Source organism: Pleurodeles waltl, chromosome 2_1, assembly GCF_031143425.1.
Source record: "Pleurodeles waltl isolate 20211129_DDA chromosome 2_1, aPleWal1.hap1.20221129, whole genome shotgun sequence".
Classification (NCBI taxonomy): Eukaryota; Metazoa; Chordata; class Amphibia; order Caudata; family Salamandridae; genus Pleurodeles; species Pleurodeles waltl.
Window position 1 is genome coordinate 755,260,698 of NC_090438.1, and position 12,120 is coordinate 755,272,817.

Below are 12,120 nucleotides of genomic sequence, written 5' to 3' on the forward strand. Positions count from 1 at the left end.
CAAATTAGCGTAAAAAGAATCACGCTAATTCGGCACAGAGTCCTGCCTTTTACTTTTTTTAATATACAGGCCCTGGGCACATGTAGTGGACTTCACTAGGGACTTATAGGTAAATAAAATATGCCAATTGGGAATTAACCAAAGATACCATGATTAAGGGAGAGAGCATATGAACTTTAGCACTGTCTAGCAGGGGCACTGTGCACAGAGTCCTAAAACCAGCAAAAAACCAGTCGAAAAAGTGGAGGGAGGCAGGCAAAAAGTTGTGGGATGACCACCCGAAGGCCGTCAGGTCTAACATGTGTCTCCCTCCCCCCCCAAGCTGAAAGTGGGGAGAGCTACCCAGCCCCCTGGGAGCTCTCATCACTAAGAAGGTAGAATCTGGTGGAACCATGAGCATTCACATTCTACATCCGTAAAGCTCTGACGTGAGTGACACTGCCTTCAGTTACATACCCGCAATAACCCACCACCTTCTATTTTTTGCATTGATGACACACAACAATGTGATATAAAACACTGCAGTAATTAATGCTATTTCACTGTACTTTGCTTCCAGATTCAATGTGCGTGGCAGTAGAAGGTTAAAAACACAAATCTGGTTTCATTCTGTACAAATTGTCCCCCATGAAACCAGTGTAAAAAAGGTTACATTCAGATTACACTACTTCTGCAGTCCATCCGCCACAGAACAATTACATGAAGCGGTGGTACTAATTAAATTGAAGAAGGGGGCGTTGCTACTGGGTGGAGTTAGAGACATGATGATACAAAGACATTTTCTATAGAGTATTCATTTTGCCCTTCCATTGCCCTAGACCTGTGGGTGTAGTTTTTGCTAAATCTTAAAGCTTAGTTTGCTAAAATGTGACAGGCATCAAAGTATGAGGGCATGTTTATCACTTAAATATATATGGCAATATACTATTTTATGACTCCATTTATTCTCAAAACACAAACAAAATATGGATAAATACCAATAAGATGGCCCAAAACAAATATCTGAGTGTACCTATCTGAGTGTTATATGCCTTCACAGTTAGAAAGCAGTGCTTAATTTGTGCTTGTTGTTTCCAGTGCTGAGCACCGGCACTCATTTTTGGGGCCGGGGCTTATTGTTCTGCCTCAAGCATTTGCTGCGAGAAAAAGACACACATGGGACAGACGGAGGAAGAGAAACAACAACTGCGTGTTTATTCTGCACAAAATGAGAACCCCTTCTGATGTACAGCTCTCAGTTCACAGCGGGCTTCTGGTCCTTTTTAAATGCGTGCATGCAGGTGTGAGTCGCGGTGGATGCATGCATGAATGAGTGATTGTGAGTGTTGTGTGTTGTCGATGCTTGTATGTGACAAGGGTTTTTGGTGTATGTTGTGGTGTGTTGGAATGTATGTGTGCATGCGTAAGTGGATGTTGGTATGCGTGTGTGCATGTGTGTATATGAGTGCACGTGTGGGCGTGTATATGTGCGGGGGCAGGAGCGGGTGAGGGAGGACTCTGGGGAGGGGGTGGGGGCAGGGAGCAGGGTATAGTGGGAGCTTTGCATGTCTCCTAGTTCAGCCTAAGCTGCTCTGCTATAGCTACCTTATATCAGCCTAAGCTGCTAGAAACACCTCTTCTACACTAATAAGGGATAACTGGACCTGGCACAAGGTGTAAGTACCTCTGGTACCCACTACAAGCCAGGACAGCCTCCTACAATGATGGCCAGAAGGAGGAATATACAGCATAACATTGTGACATGGCTAACTTTTATATTTATTTACTTGATTGATTGCTCTTTGATTTTAAACTGCATTCCCTTTCAGGAAATACACCGTTAAGTTAAATAAATGACCTATTTTAGATTTTTTTAAAGCATAGCACATCCCATTACTAGCATTCTCCAAATATCTCATTACTCATTACCTCTTCCCTATAAGATATCATGCAACCAATTAAAAAAACTCATGACTATCAAATAATCAAACACACAAAGTCAATAGTTTCATCCCCAAAATGAAATAGCTGTACCAAGTCAAATTCTCAATTGTAGCAAAGGGCATACGTGTCACAGATTTGTAGGTTTCATAAAAATGTAAAATGTCTCTTCAGATATGAAAAATGTTACCATCCTTTTAACCACTCCTAGTTACCTAAGCCCTGGTGTCCAGCATGTAGCAAGTACCACTAAGTATAATCTGGTGATTCATAATAAAAAAAGAAAGGAAAACAAAGATAAAACAAAATCTGAACCGCATGAAACCATAACTGGGCAATGGCTGTACTAATTATCCTGTCATTAGCAGAACAATCCTAAACCACAAAACAACATTCCTAGTGGTGGAACTCACTAGTAACCAAAAGCCAAATCTTGGCCTGCGGAGTGTCTCCTGTCTCTCTTTCAACCTCCCTTCCATTTGAGTACTGTTGCCAGTGCAGTTTTTCACAAACTGCCACTGGGGATAGTTCTCGGATGGCTAAAAGGTACAGCGTCACCCCATTGGAACCACATGAAGTTTAGGTGAGTGGCTTCATCGACAATTACAATTCCGCATAGGACAATACAAAAAATGGTCTGGGTCACATTAGACTCACCAAGGACAAAGTGTATCAGGGATTTAGGGGGACAAACAAATGACACAAACTTGAAACGGATATTGACCTTGCCCACTGCAGTCTCTACGAACTCCAATTTAAATTATAAACAATATAACAATTCGAATCAAACATTCTTGACATCTAGAAAAATACACAAACTATGCTGACAACGTGAAAGCGAAATACAAATACACGTACCTGCGTCCTGAAGATGTCCTTCCTGTCCTTCCTGCTCGGCGGCAAAGAGTGACCCTGTCCTCGCGCTGTGTCTGTTTTATAGACGCAGCGCTGACGTCCTCTCTGCCGCATGATGCAGGGAGCAACGTTGCAAGAACGTTGCAACGTGTACGCTTGCCAAAGGGGCCTGCGCGATGGGGGAAGGAAAGGTGTGCGCGCGCTCACGCGCGCGCCTTACAGGATACATTGCTAGCAGAAGGCACAAATTGTTAGGACAAGAAAATGTAATCTTTCCTAAAGTGGCAGTTTATGAATTGTGACTTAAAATTCAACTTTATCATTAAAGTTGCTTTTAAAGTTCAATTAATTTTAGTGTCCACATAATTTTCGAATCTGCTTACCACTTATTAGGTGTAATAATGTAACGCAATGTTAACCTATTTGGAAAGATAGGGCTTGCATTAGTCATAAACAACTTTAGAGGTTTTTCACTATCAGGACATGTAAAACTTTGACCCACATACTATTTTTTAATACATTGCTCTATGAGCCTTTAGAGCCTACCTTAACGGTAACATATATATTTTTAAAAAGAAGGTTTACGCCTAGCAAAAGGTTTAGTTTGCCTGCAGCAAATGGCAATTTAATACTGTATTATAGGCTACAGTGACAGGCCTGAGACATGTTTTAAAAAAGCTTTGGAGAGTGGCACTATGAGTGCTGCAGGCCCAATGTTAGTATTTTAATTAATGGCCATGGGTATATGTGGTACCATTTAATGGTGCTTACAAGTAAACTAAATGTGGCCATTAGGTGTACGCCAATTGTAGCATTTTAAAGAGAGAGAATACAAAGAGCTCAGCACAAATTAGCAGTGGTAAAGTGCACATAGTCCTGAAGTCAACAAAAATAAATTCAGCAAAACAGGTGGGGTGAAGGCAAAATTTTTGTGAGAATACCACACAAGAATGTCAGTTCTAACACTGTGGCTTTGAGGTCTGTGGTGGTGACTTTTGGGTGGGTGTAGTACGAAATATTGAAATGCAGTCTGTTAAGATTGCAGGTGAATTGAACAATATGTTACACATGGTATGAGGAGAGATAATGACCACTGTGGTTGATGTAAATGAAGAGGTGGTCACATTTGATTTTGGTTTTGCTAAGGGCTTTCATTCTGAGAAGCAAGATGCCATTTCGAGTTTGTTTACTTCTTAGCATGCAACCTCTTCTGAAGTTTGGACATCATAGCTCTAAGTGAAGGATGTACTATTACAAATCAGATGGGTGCAGTGCAGCCCAGCATCAAGTCTGTCTTCCCAAATCCACTCTTCTCTGCTGCTGAGAGCAGTGCTCCCTTTGTAGAATGAACAATTTTTACAGCTGAACCTTCATCGTTCTGCATTGAGGAGCAGGATGGCATCATTCTGAGCTTGCTTTCACTGCCTCACAAAAGAATCTGGATACATTTAGGAATGTCTGACTCAGTGCCTCTCCAAATGTAAAGCAAAAGTCCCCAACCAAGGATTATTGAACGCCCAGTCATTCTTTCACACTCTGAGGCACTGTGATGTAATCACCTTGTCTAAAGTCTGAAAAAATACCTCTTATAAACAATATAACAGTTCGAATCAAACATTCTTAACATCTAGAAAAATAAACAAACTATGCCGACAACGTGAAAGCGAAATACAAATACACGTACCTGCGTCCTGAAGATGTCCTTCCTGTCCTTCCTGCTCGGCGGCAAAGAGTGACACTGCCCTCGCGCTGTGTCTGTTTTGTAGACGCAGCGCTGATGTCCCCTCTGCCGAATGATGCAGGGAGCGACGTTGCAAGAACGTTGCAACGTGCGCGCTTGCCAAAGGGGCCTGCGCGATGGGGGAAGGAAAGGTGCACGCGCGCACGCGCCTTACAGGGAACATTGATGGCCACTAGCAAAAGGTACTCTAGTAAAAGTCTCCTAGCAAAGAGAATGGCAAATGGCAATGGTAAAAGTTAAAGTGTAAGTGTGATCCAGCTTTCCTCTGGTTACGCCATTAAATCAAAACTGTCTAACCATCCCCTAATTCTTCATTGGATAAAGTTTGGTGCATTATTATCTCTGTCCAATAATTCAGTAAGCACCTTAGTATAATTTTCCAAAGTTTACAGTTCCCATGTCGCGGATTGGTCCATGTTATTGATGTCTTCAACGGTTGGAATGTCGGGTAGAGAATGTTACACTTTGCGCTCCAGTCAGTGTCTTCATTGTCTTCTCCTAGTAGAGTTAGCCTTGCACCTGGTACGAATTACACTGTTGCATCTAGCAAGAACGTAGCCCTGAGCAAGCCAGTTCTCATGAGAAAAGAATTTACTATGGCTACGCACACATAACTCCTGGAAAAATACAGCTCCGTGTCCTTCAGGAAAACAGCACATTGCACGTTAGAAAATGCAATTCAATATGAGGCCAGGCAGTTAGGCCCAAACCCTCGCTAAGCTAAGGCCCTTGTTGTTGAATAAAGTAAACTCTTAACACATAACTCTAATTATGATATACTAATACAAATTCAAACATTATTTCATAAAACTCTGAATTAATAAGCCTTTTCATTAGTCTTTGTATACATTGGTAGCCACTCCCCGTGAGCACATTTCAAACGCGTACATTATTTTCTGTTAACCCATTTTCTATGCAGCTTCATTACACAATATATTGCAAGATTACGTAATTAATATTGCTTTTAAAAAGACACACTCCAACAATCCCTCCTCTGATGACACTTGTCATCACACAAAACCTTCCCCACAAATTTTACATAGTCAAAACTCTTTCATTTCAATCTCTTCACTTATTGGCTTCCCCTTTAATTTTTCTCTAAACAATTTTTCCTTTCTTTTTCTTCCCTCCTCTTAATATTTTTCGGCTTATTCAATTTTATCTTTTTGATAATTTTACATGCCACCCATAATCCAAATATGCAAGCTTTAACAATCAATTCCCCCTGTATTATTTTAGACAATATCCCATGCCAAATGTTGCTGAGCCAATTCCCCACTGAAGGAAAACCCCTTCCAACCTTTTCGAAAACACCAAGTTCTTTCAGTTCCTTCAAGTCTGTACTATCCTTGTCAAGTTAGAAAGCATACTTCTAATCTCATTACTATTATCTGGTATATATGCGCCTGGGCCCAAGAATGCCTTCCTCGCCGCCTGGCCCTCATTGCTGGAACCGCTGCTTTTAGCAGAGAATGCCATGGTATTAGGCGACTTTAATTTACATTTGAACGAGATATCTGATCCAGCCATGGTAGATTTTACAGCTATATGCAGAGCCTGGATTGGCATCTGGGAGACATTTCTCCATCTCACACCACGGGCCACATGCTGGATGCTATCTTTATTAGACCAGGACTGATTTCCAGAAATGGCAACAGGGCTGTAGATTGGACTGATCACTACCTACTATCCATTAAGTTAACCTGGCCTGCCCCAGCCCCGAAACTGCCTTCGCGCACTGTACTAAAAAGGCCATGGCATAAAATTAATAAGATCAATTTCCCTCAGGCATTTAAAGATGGCTGGGACCAGGCGAAAGCAGTAGGCCGCTCACACCTAGAGACTTTTGACCTAGGTCTGAAAAGGACTATTGATTTGCTAGCGCCTCAAACCCCGTCAATTCCTAAAGCTCAATGCTCTCCCTCTGCACCTTGGTATTCTGAGGAGCTGAAAGATTTGCAAAGAACTTATCATAGGCGGAAATGGTTATTAAATAAAACCCAAATGGAAAGAGGTAAACTTAGGGAGGCTCTTGGGAAGTACAAACTGGCTATTAGGCTAGCGAAAACGCACTATTATTCCAATGCTATTAGAGGGGCTATTAACTCCCCTAAAGAATTGTTCAAAGCAGTACGAGCTCTGATGTCCCCTCCCACGAGCTCAGGATTTCCCGCCTCCGAAAACTCACCTCAGCATTGCCAAATGGTGGCCGATTTTTTTAATAATAAAATTGTAAATTTGCTGACAAATTTTAGATCTCCCTCCCCGATTTAGAGGGTGAAGTGCCCCTTTCATATGTTGAGTCAGGCAATTCTCTACAATGCTTCCAACCCCTCTCTGCCAATAGAATCATTGATTTACTATTGGCGGTGACATCCGGTTCACCTACTGATCTTTGCCCGCCCCGCATCTTAAAGTTAGCCCCTTCTCTGGTCGCCTCTGCTCTGGAGCCAGTGTTTGCCGAAATCCTTCTGGAAGGCAGCTTCCCTGTTAATTGGAAACAGTCTATGGTTATTCCACTTATTAAAAAACCCGGCAAAGATGCATCTGATCTTACTAATCTTCGCCCTATCTCTTTACTGTCTTGTCTTGCTAAAATGTTAGAAAAACATCTTAATCAGGAGCTTGCTGAGTTTCTTCAAGGAAACGGTAGGCGGGACCTCTCCCAACATGGTTTCCGCAGTGCACACAGCACGGAAACGCCTCTAATTTCTACATCAGATATAATTCGCAGAAGAGGTGACTTGGGAGAAGGCATGATTCTAGTTCTTCTAGATCTGTCGGCCGCATTTGATACTATCTCTCCTACCATTCTGCTTCAAAGCTTATCCCAGGCTGGAGTGAGGAGTAAGGCTTGGAAGTTACTGAGCTCTTTTCTTACGGATAGAACGATCACGGTGGCCTGTGGTGAGCATTGTGCCTCTCCCTTTCAACTCCCATGTGGAGTGCCACAGGGGTCATCTATCAGTCCTACTCTTTTTAATTTATACATGGCACCGCTGGCGAGCCTGGTACGCTCCTTTGGCTTCCAGATTGTTTCCTATGCAGATGACACGCAGGTGATTGTTACTGTCTCCCACAACTGGGAGGATTCAAAGGAGAAATTTCAACTCTGCATGACAGCAATTAATAATTGGATGGCCAGAAATTGGCTTAAACTTAACGGGGATAAGACTGTGATTATGTGTTTTGGCCGTAATAACATTCCTTGGAACAACAGCCGGTGGCCCACAGCTTGTGGGGGCTGTCCACTTCCTTATCCCTCTGCAAAAAATCTAGGTATTATATTTGATACTTCCCTTTCCTTCAAGTTACAGATCAATCATACGGTTAAAGTCTGTTTCTGGATTTTAAAAACTCTTAGGAAAATTCTGCATCTTCTTGAGGAAGACTTAAGGATGCCGGTTGTGCTGGTGCTAGTCACCTCTAGATTTGACTATTGTAATGCCCTTTTGTTAAATGTTAATAAAACTTCTCTTGATCAACTCCAGTCCATCCAGAATACAGCAGCGTGCCTTATTCTGAATCTTCCCCAGTCTGCATCGGCTAGTAGCAGTCTGAAATCTCTCCATTGGTTACCTATTAATAAGAGAATTATTTTCAAAATTCTCTGCCTGACTCATAGAGCCTTACAGTCGGAGGGCTGTGATTATTTGAAGTCTACCTTAAAATATTACCAACCGACTAGAAACTTGAGATCTTCTTCCAAATATACGATTGCGGTTCCTCGATTGAATAAGGCTAGGTGGGGAGACCGTGCTTTTACAAGGTGCAAGGCTTTGGAATACCCTGCCTTTTGCGCTCTGACAAACAGCCACTCACTCCACCTTTAGGAAAAGCCTGAAAACTTGGCTCTTCTCGCAATAGGTGCTCTCGACAGTAGCCTTTGCTTTTCCCTGTGTTCTCATTCAGATTAGCGCTTCGATGCATCTTGCCGGAATGCGCTTTATAAATAAGCCAATACAATACAATACAACAATGACGCTCATTAAGCATCCTACAAACTCCGCCATTTTTCGCTAAAAGAATGTCTAAAGCAAACCTGTTTTGAAGAGTCATCGCCCTCTCCACAGCAAGTTCAGTATCCATTAGGAGTATAGCTCCAGAAAAATTTGTCAGCATGTTATACACAATAATAGACAACTTTCAAATCTTTATTGAATTCAAGATAACTTCCACTGAAGGAATTATCGCCCCAAGTATGTCTCCCACTACACCAGCAGTTGTTTCTCTCTTCTGTCTAATACCATGTAATTCAGACTATTTCTGAAACCTTTTCAAATCGTCAAGTTGGTATATCCTTGGGAAAACTATCCCCAAGAAACATGTCCCATACCATCCCTTTGGAAGACGGTAATAAGCATTAAGCCCACATATGTAATAGATCCCTGGGATCGCTGGATCCTGCCCATTTAACATGAACGTCCATTTACTCTTGAACAAAAACACATGCTTACATTCACTCATTCCTACAAACACATTGTCATAATATGATTTCGGCCTAGATATACAATGCTTCCCTACGTGTAATGCATCTAAAGCTAGCTTCCCTTGCTCCCTAATTGCACCTTAACTTTCACTACTAGCTAAAGCTCGCTGCTGTAATCCTTTTTCTAATTTACCCTTTAATGCCCTCCTTCTATCCTCCATGTGATCTAAAAAGCTTTTCTCTACAGGTTTAAGCAAGCATGTCAAATTATTGCGATGTGCATAAGATGTACTAATTTTCAATGTCAGCTCAAAGAATCCTTTAACTAACTTTATACTATAGTATCTAGCTACACCACTCAAATCCTCTATTACAGGTACATAAGAATACATTAACATGATTAGAATAGAAGTATTGGGTCTCCTCCTGGTTATAAAATCTTGTTAGTAGCCAACTACAACTTATCCCATAGGTTAATGGCAAGCTATGATAGGTAACCCCCTCTTGTACCGAAACATGAATCTGTGTGCACACAAAGCAATCCTTCGCTCCCATTGTCTCAACATACTCACTCAGCAAGCAATAGAAAACATTAGTAGAAAGTTCCCCTTTTGCATTAGTTCCCTCACGCAAATATCTCTCATCCAGCTCAAACCTCTCCCAAGAAGTTAGTGCAATGGTAGTCTCAGGAACTGTAGCATTGTTAGTCTCAATCTTATCCATTAGTGTCATACCCACAATCACAACCACAATGAATATCATACACACAATACTTAAACTAACACCCAAGTATTTACAACACCTACTCCCTCCATTCTCCTGCCTAGTGTTAGCCATGATCTGTAAAGAATCAGAAAGTGAAGAATAGTTAATTCAAAACAACAACAGAGGATGGTTAATAATTCTCTCCTGCAGCAAAAGTCAGAACAAGCAAAGTGTTATTTCAGCAATTATTTACAGCTTTCAATTTCACTCCCAGGATCCCTTGTCAATTCATGTTAGCAGCTTGTCAAAATCAGTTTTCAAAAGTCAACTCAGGTTCTCAAAGTCTCATCCGGTAATTTCTAAGTCTCTTTTCTCAAGTTCGATCTTAGCTCAAATCTTTCCACCCCTTTCAGATCCTTCAGCCAGACTCAGGTGTCAAAGTATTGACCTGGGACTTCTCGATCAAAACAGAACGCCAGGAACTCCTGTTGCCATTCAGCTGTTGTTGCATACGCCCATTCAGGACCTGCAAACCTTCTATTTGCTACTCTCTTCCTTTTCTATTTGCGATCACCTTGCAACTCTCCTTCACTTAGATCTTCTCTCCTTGTTGTGTCTACTTCTTCCTCTATTACATCTTCGACAACCACTTCTTCCCTTTTCACTTGTATCTCTGGCCACTTGTCTCCTTTCTGTATCTCTTTAGTCTTTGATCTTCCCTGTGGCAACCCTTCTTCCTCTCTTTACTCTATGGTGTTTTCGCTTGATAGACCTAAAATCTGCTCAGGAGGAGCCTGGACCCTCTGACTCTCCACCACCTCAGCTCCTTCGACTTCTGGGTCTGTCAAGTGCTCTGGCTCATTCTCATAATCGTCTACTTCTGCGAGAACCTCTCTTTGACTAGGCTCCCCTGTTGCCCTAGTTGAGATAGACTCCCCGTCACCCCTCTGGATCTCTTCTCCTTCGTCTCTTACTGGAGTGGCCAAGCCATCCTCAACGGGCTCTCCTTCAGTCTCAGTTCCCCTTCGATCATTCTCCGGCCCTGAGACTTCCTTGTCTGTTGTTGGTACTTTCAACAACTCAACTTGCTCATCAGTTGGACACGTCACCTTTTTAGTGTGACTGGCATGGATCCAGTTCGGAAATCCTGCACACTTCACAGCAGTGGTAGTCGTTAGTATCACTTGGTAGGGTCCCTTCCAATGTGGCTCCAATCAAGTCTTCCTTACGTGTTTCTTGATGACAACCCAGTCACCAGCTTTCAGGTTGTGACCTGGATCATGAATCAGTGGCAGGGTGGTAGCTTCCACCTGGTGAGAAAAAGAGCGGACCACATCAGCCAGACCCTTGCAGTAGTCCAACACCATATCATCCGTGATATTCACAAGAGCATTCGCAGGCACTGCAGGCAGTCTCATAGCTCGACCCATGAGAATCTCATGCGGAGACAGTCCCGATCATCTTGTTAGGTGTATTCCTCATTGACATTAACACTAAAGGTAATGCGTCAGGCCATTTCAAATTCTTGGCTGCACACATTTTCACCATTCTCGATTTCAGGGTACCATTCATCTGTTCCACTAGTCCTGATACTTCAGGGCGGTAGATACAATGCAACTTCTGCTTAATGTTCAATGCTGCACACAGTAACCTAACCATCTCATTGTTGAAGTGACTTCCCCTATCTGATTCTAAAGAGATCGGAAAACCGAAACGTGGTATCAGTTCCCTAAGCAACAACTTTACTACTGTGAGGCTGTCATTTCTATGTGTAGGGTAAGCTTCAATTCAATGGCTAAAGACACACACAATCACCAACACATACCTCAAACCTTCACATACAGGCATCTCAATGAAATCCAATTGCATTCTGCTAAATGGACCTCCAGCTCTCCCAATGTGGCTCAAATTCACCACTGCCCCTTTCCCTGCGTTTATCTGTTGGCAGATGATACACCGATGGCATATCACCTCTGCAGCTTGTCTAAATTTTAGATTAAACCAGTCAATCTTGAACAACCTGATCATGGCATCCCTCCCAATGTGTGCTTGGCCATGATAAAACCTTGCAAATTGTGACAAAAGACTGTTCGGCAAGACCATTTTCCCTTAGTCGGAAACCCACAAATCATCTGGTCTTTGTATGCATTGCATTCTAACCCAAGAACGCTTCTCATCTTTACTGGCACGACCCTGCAACAATTTCAGCTCTTCCAACGTGTAAATCACCCTCAATGCATAACCTGTGCACATCTCATTTTCTTTTTCAGGCAACAATTCCCATTGATCCTTAAACGATATACAGTTCAATGCACAAACCCTTGCGACTTGATCCGCATATCCATTTCCCATTGAAACAAAGGGGGTCATTACAACCCTGGCGGTCGGTGTTAAAGCGGCGGTAAGACCGCCAACAGGCCGGTGGTAAAAAATTTGAAATTACGACCGTGGCGGAAATCGCCAACAAAGA